Here is a 7084-nt window from a genome sequence, read left to right as displayed (position 1 = left end):
GTAGTCTTATGCTTGACTACTCTGCCATTGCAGATAATGCAACAGATTCTGCTCTTCATGATCAATTTCACATTGTGAATAGGTGGAGATTCAAGACTTTTGGCTCATCCACCTGTGCTCTTCAACAGATGATTCAATTATCAACAGCATCCTGTTGATCATTCTCATGAAAGAAAAACAGGATAGTGTAGATGGCTCTTGGATTGGGAGGTTTAGCTGCATTTGTCTTCTCTATATTTGCATTTCCTTTTCTTATATTGAGAACCATCCCAAATTTGTAGGGTGTCTTTTATCGTTAGCCCTTATTTCTTTTACCGAACTCCATACTTTGGTAGGTAGTCAATACCTGTATTATACACAAATAATAAATTTCAAAGATACTTTAGAAGATATTATAAAGTTATTTGGATTAAGCGATTTCAACTCTAGAAGATATTAAGTTAAATTGTTTGTTCAGACTATTTATAGTTACTTTAATACTTGTATGCATACAAAAAAGAAAAAAAATAGAAAAAAAAAAGCGTATTGGAGTTATAATTGGAGTCCCACACAATTTTAGCAGGGAGCTTCACAAATAAAAACCCTCTAAACAATTTTTTGTTTGTTTGAATGTTTCACCTTTTGAGCTCTCTCTCTCTCTCTCTCTCTCTCTCTCTCTCTCTCTCTCTCTCTCTCTCTCTCTCTACGTTTTATTGATTAATAATTCATTTTTTTTTATAACTTTAATTCAGTGATGAAACCATGAAAGAAAGAAAACTCTAACTATTTCATTAATAAGAAGGAATCAATACAAACAAACAATCAATGATGAAACATTGTTGTACTATACACTATGGTCGTGCCAAAACAATTTCCACACAAAACAGGGCCAAAACACACAGAATAAGAAACGAGGGAATCCCCCCCAAAAAAAAGCTGAATACGTCCAATGACCATAAAGGTCAAGAGGAAAAACGTGAAATATACTGCCAAAGTGAAATGACCAAGACCAACAAAGTGAAATGAAATTTCAAGGCAAAAGTGATCTGGTTCAAGCAAGTTCCCAACTTTTGTTTTATTTTTCTAGGGAGGAAGATATTTACATGACATCTTGAAGCAGTCCACTTTAGTAAGGAATCAAATCAATTCGAACAAAGACTGATAAAACATTGTAGTACATAAGTTGAATGGCTATTAAAGTAACTCAGCCAGCCGAATTTTCTAATGAACATCATAGCACAATCCATAAAATATAAGCTCTCAAAAGGAAAAAGGAATTTACACAGAAAGAGCTCAACACGTCCAATACTCAGGATAAAGGACAAGGTGAAAAAAAATAGGAAAGGAAAAACGTGAAAGTGTTTTACAAAGTGAAAGGACGCATGTTTTCCACCAAAAAAGAAAAAGGAATTTTCAAGGAAAGTTTCCGTGGTTTAGGGGATGTGCTATTTTTCTTTACTTTTTTCTTCTCCTACCAAAGTGAAGTGGCTCTGGTCTGGTCCATGTTTGCTTACTAAAGTTAATTAATTCACAGGAAAGTTCAGATGAAAGAGAGAGGAGAGGGCGCTGTAGAGTTGTAAATCCCCGTCAACCAACTATAGAAAGGAAATAATGAGAAAGGACTAATGTTTTCCACAACACCAAACTGAAACTGTTGATGTGTAAACCCTTAAGCTGAATGCCTTAGAGCCAAAGTCACAAAGTCCTTTCTACTTCATTTTATAAGTTTTATTTTTTTTTTCTGATGTAATTTGAGCCATTGGATCATAGTCCAAGTGGTCTCTTATCTTGCCTAGGATCTAAGTGTCAGATTATGACAAGTGGGATCATCTCATAGGAGGATTTAATTCCTTTGTAAATCAGTTAGAGAAGCAGCTCACTTCTCTCACTCATACTTATATACATGAACATTGGAATATGAAATATAATAATCTAAAGTTTTTCTAAGAGCAACGTTCTCTTCCTCATACTCTCTCTGTGATCACTTCCTTCTTCCCAAAACATCCAAACTGCTGAAAACATTGAACTCTAATATGGCCTCAGAGCCAGGTTTGATCGCTTGAGCTGGGCGTGCATCTGTGAACAGGGAGTAGGCATTGATTTAAGCTGGGTCTGAGCTCCTTCGACGATTGTAGCTGAGATTTCTTGAATCCAATGTCTAACATGGCAGGATCGGGCACTACTGAGCTTCGAACACCAGTTTTCAATGGAGAAAACTATGAGTTCTGGAGCATTCGGATGAAAACAATACTGAAATCTCATGGATTATGGGATCTGGTTGAACATGGCTTCGATGCTTCATATCCAAAGAAGGAGAAGGAGATAGAAGAGACTAAGGTTGCTGAGAAGTCTACGATGGCTGAGCTTCTAATGAAGGATGCTCGTGCACTTGGATTGATCCAGAGTGCTGTCTCAGATCAACTCTTCCCCAGAGTTGTGAATGAGGAGACCTCAAAGGGACCTTGGGATATTCTGAAGCTAGAATTCAGAGGAGATAAATAGGTACGAAATGTAAAACTGCAAGGATTAAGTAGAGAATTTGAATATACTCGCATGAAAGACAGTGAATCCCTATCTGTATATCTTGCTAGATTGTTTGATATTTTGAATCACATGAAGAGTTATGGTGAGGAACTATCTAGGGAGAGAGTTGTGCAAAAATTACTGTTTAGTTTGCCAAAATCATACGATTCCATCTGCTCTGAAATTGAACACTCCAAGGATCTTGAGACTCTTGAAATTCAAGAAGTAGTTGCTTCCCTGAAGAGCTTTGAGCTCAGATTGGATCGACACAATGAGAACTCTACAGAAAGGGCCTTTACTAGTCTGAATATTGAAGAAAAGAATTCTAAGAGTGGAGCTTCTTCTGGAGATCAAAAACCTTAGAAGAATTGGAAATCTAACGATGGGAATAAAACGGCTTGTAAACACTGTGAGAAACTGCATTTTGGAAAATGTTGGTTTGAAGGAAAGCCTAAATGCAAAGGGTGTGGGAAATTTGGACATATGCTCAGAGAGTGTCATGGAAATAAAAATGTACAGAAATTGAACTATGCAAATTAAGTTGAAGAAACTGGAATCCTGTTCTATGCATGCAATGCTGTGACATATGTGAAGGAAAATCATTCTTGGTACATTGACAGTGGTTGCAGTAACCACATGACAGGTGATGAGAGTCTGTTAGTCAATATACAAAGAAATTTGACTTCTAAAGTAAAGATAGGTACTGGAGAAATAGTTCCAGTTGCAGGAAAAGGGACTCTTGTGAGAAGAACCAAGTTGGGTAAGAAGCACATTCAAGAAGTAATGCTTGTACCTGGTCTTGAAGAAAATCTGCTTAGTGTTGGGCAAATGATGGAGCATGGGTACCATCTTGTGTTTGGAGAGAATATGGTGAATGTTTATGATGATCAGTCACTGAGAAATCTGATTGTGAGGGTTCAAATGACCAATAACAGATGCTTTCCACTTACAATGATGCCTGCAAGTGATTTGGCCTTAAAGGCAAGTGTTACACACTACTTGCAGACATGGCATAAGAGATTGGGGCACTTAAATGAAAGAAGCATAAAACTGCTTGAGGATCAAGGCATGGTACATGGCTTACCTCATTTGGAGCAAATTTCAGTAGTATGTGAAGGCTGCATGATAGGAAAGCAACACAGAGATTCTTTCCCTTTGGAGTCCACTTGGAGAGCTACAAGTCCTTTGGAATTGGTTCATACAGACATCTGTGGACCAATGAAGACTGAATCTATCTCTGGAAATAGGTATTTCTTGCTGTTTACTGACGATTGCACTAGAATGTCATGGGTATATTTCATCAGAAACAAGTCAAGTGCACTCGAATGTTTTAAAAAGTTCAAGGCTATGACTGAGCTGCAAAGTGGATATAAGATAAAAGGCCTGAGGAGTGATATGAGTGGAGAGTTTTTATCCAGTGAATTTAACAAGTTCTGTGATGAATTTGGAATTCAAAGGCAGCTAACTATAGCATACTCCCCACAGCAAAATGGAGTTGCTGAGAGAAAGAACAGGACAGTAGTGGAAATGGCAAAATCTATGCTGCATAAGAAGGGTATGTCTTATGATTTTTGGGCAGAAGCTGTAAATACTGCAGTCTATCTACTAAATAGATGTCCCACCAAGTCTCTCAAGAAGGTAACACCATTTGAAGCTTATACTGGCAGAAAACCAGGAATTGCACATTTAAAGATATCTGGATCTCCTTGTCATGTGCTTATTCCTTCAGCATTAAGGCATAAACTTGAAGAAAATAGCCACAAGTGTATCTTCGTGGGTTATGGACTCTGTGAAAAGGGCTACAGACTATTTGATCCAAGCACTAGAGAGGTTATTCTGTCCAGAGATGTGCTGTTTGATGAGAATGGCTCATGGAAGTGGGAGAATGCAAGTGCAGGAGAAATGACAGTCCCTGTGCCTACTAAAAATCAAAATTGTAATCCAAGTCAAAGCTTGGATACACAAATGCAAATGGATGAAGGCTTTACTCTGCAAGATGAAGGCTTTACTCTGCAAGATGAAGGAATAAGTGAAAGTTCTCAAGCTATAGATCACACACTAAAGAAATGGAGAAGTGTTAACGAAATCATGGCTCAGTGCAATATGTGCATTGTGGAACCTGACAGTTTTGAAGAAGCTGATCTTGATGAGTCATGGATAAATGCAATGAAGGCTGAGCTGGAAATGATTGAGAAAAATAATACATGGAAACTAGTGGACAGACCATTTGGCAAGCCAATTATTGGTGTCAAGTGGGTCTACAAAACTAAACTAAATCTAGATGGATCTGTGCAGAAAAATAAGGCCAGACTTGTGGCAAAAGGCTACTCTCAGAGACGTTTGCTCCAGTAGCAAGATTGGATACCATTAGAACTTTGATAGCACTTGCTGCACAGAAGGAATGGAATCTATATCAACTGGATGTAAAATCTGCTTTTCTGAATGGAGTGTTAAAGGAAGAGGTTTATGTGGAGCAGCCACAGGGTTTTGTGAAGGAAAATGAAGAAATCAGAATGTATAAGTTGAACAAGGCCTTGTATGGACTATAGCAAGCCCCTAGAGCCTGGTATGATGAGATAGACTCTTACTTCAATAGGGTAGGATTCAAGAAAAGTCCTAGCGAAGCAACACTCTATGTCAAAACTAGTGAAGATTAAGGTATTCTTATTATCTCACTCTATGTGGATGATATTGTCTATACTGGAAGTTGTCCAAAGTTACTTGAAGAATTCAAAAATGATATGATGCAACATTATGAAATGTCTGATGTTGGACTACTCTACCATTTTCTTGGGATGGGAGCATTACAAACAGATAAACATATCTTTCTTCATCAGAAGAAATATGTTTTGAAGGTGATTGAAAAGTTTGGATTGAAGGACTGCAAGTCTGTGGTAACTCCACTAGTTGCAAGTGAAAGGATGTGCAAGGAAGATGGTAGTGAGGCAGCAAATGAGAGTGAATATAGGCAGATTGTAGGTAGCCTGCTCTATCTGATAGCTACAAGACCAGACATAATGTTTGCCTCTAGCTTGCTTGCTAGATTCATGCATAATCCTACTAGAAAACACATGGGAACAACCAAGAGGGTATTGAGATATATTCAGGGACACTTGACTATGGAATAGAATTTATAAAAGGGAAGACAGCTACCTTGATTGGGTATTGTGACAGTGACTGGGCAGGAAGTGAAGATGATAGAAGAAGTACTTCAGGATATGCATTCACACTAGGATCTGGTATGTTCTCATGGGCATCAATTAAACAAAACACAGTAGCCTTGTCCACTGCAGAGGCATAATATGTTAGTGCTGCTGAAGCAACATCACAAGCTAAATGGCTAAGGTTCGTACTTGAAGATTTTGGAGAGGAACAAGTGGAAGGTACGCCAATTCTGTGTGATAACACCTCTGCCATAGCAATGGCAAAGAATCCAGTTTTCCACGAGAAAACAGAAAGACAGCTATTAGCTACTAAAGTTTCATTTCATTCGAGAAGCTATTCAAGCAAAGGAGATTGAACTAATCTACTGCAAAACAGAAGATCAGATTGCAGACATACTAACCAAGGCTTTGTCCAAGGATCGTTTTGTGTGTCTAAGAGACCTACTTGGTGTGAAATCAGCTAAAGGGTTAGAAGGGAGTGTTGATGTGTAAACCCTTAAGCTGAATGCCTTAGAGCCAAAGTCACAAAGTCCTTTCTATTTCATTTTATAAGTTTTATTTTTTTTTTCTGATGTAATTTGAGCCATTGGATCATAGTCCAAGTGGTCTCTTATCTTGCCTAGGATCTAAGTGTCAGATTATGACAAGTGGGATCATCTCATAGGATGATAGAATCCTAGGATCTAAGTGTCAGATTATGACAAGTGGGATCATCTCATAGGATGATAGAATCAAAGGCTAGTTCAACAAACCCAATTGTGTAGATGCGTTAATGCTTATCTGCGTAGCTTCCTGGAACCTTTATCTGTGCTGATTTTTCTTTTCTTTCTAATCATTCTAGTTCCACAATCCTGTGCTCAGTGAAGATTTCTTGAAACCACTTTCCAATGGCATCGAGCAGCCAAAGGGCCTTTACTTCAGCTACTGCAGTTTGTCCATGGAAATACGAAGTGTTTTTGAGTTTCAGGGGTGAAGACACTCGCAGGGGTTTTACAGACTATTTATACAAACAGTTGGACTGGCGAGGAATTAGAACTTTCAGGGATGATCCAGATCTTGAAAGAGGGATAGATATCAATCCGGAGCTTCTGACCGCGATTGAACAATCAAGGTTTGCAATCATAGTTCTTTCAACAAACTATGCTTCATCAAGTTGGTGTTTTCATGAACTAACCCATATTGTTCAGTCCGAGATGGAGAGAATTTTCCAAATTTTTTATGATGTGGATCCCTCTGATGTACGACATCAACGAGGGAGTTTTGGGGCAGCCCTCGTTAACCAGGAAAGGAATTGTGGGGAAGACAGAGAGGAGGTGCTTGAGTGGAGAAATGCTTTAAAAAAAAGTTGCTAATCTCGCTGGGTGGAATTCAAAGGATTACAGGTAAGCATGAAGCAACAATGACACATTGCTAATAAG

The 7084-nt window shown here is 38.3% G+C and overlaps 1 pseudogene across 1 annotated transcript in view; it reads left to right on the top strand.

Annotated features, from left to right (window-relative positions):
- The first annotated feature begins 6439 nt into the window (after nt 1–6439).
- The window catches only part of LOC117638335, a 4171-nt pseudogene continuing 3526 nt past the window's right edge, over nt 6440–7084 (top strand). Inside the window, exon 1 of the transcript XR_004587290.1 lies at nt 6440–7048. The product of XR_004587290.1 is annotated as a disease resistance protein RUN1-like (transcript). The remainder of the gene's footprint in view (nt 7049–7084) is intronic.

The sequence above is a fragment of the Prunus dulcis genome, chromosome 8 (assembly GCF_902201215.1).
Source record: "Prunus dulcis chromosome 8, ALMONDv2, whole genome shotgun sequence".
Taxonomy (NCBI): Eukaryota; Viridiplantae; Streptophyta; class Magnoliopsida; order Rosales; family Rosaceae; genus Prunus; species Prunus dulcis.
This window is presented reverse-complemented; position numbering and strand designations above follow the sequence as displayed.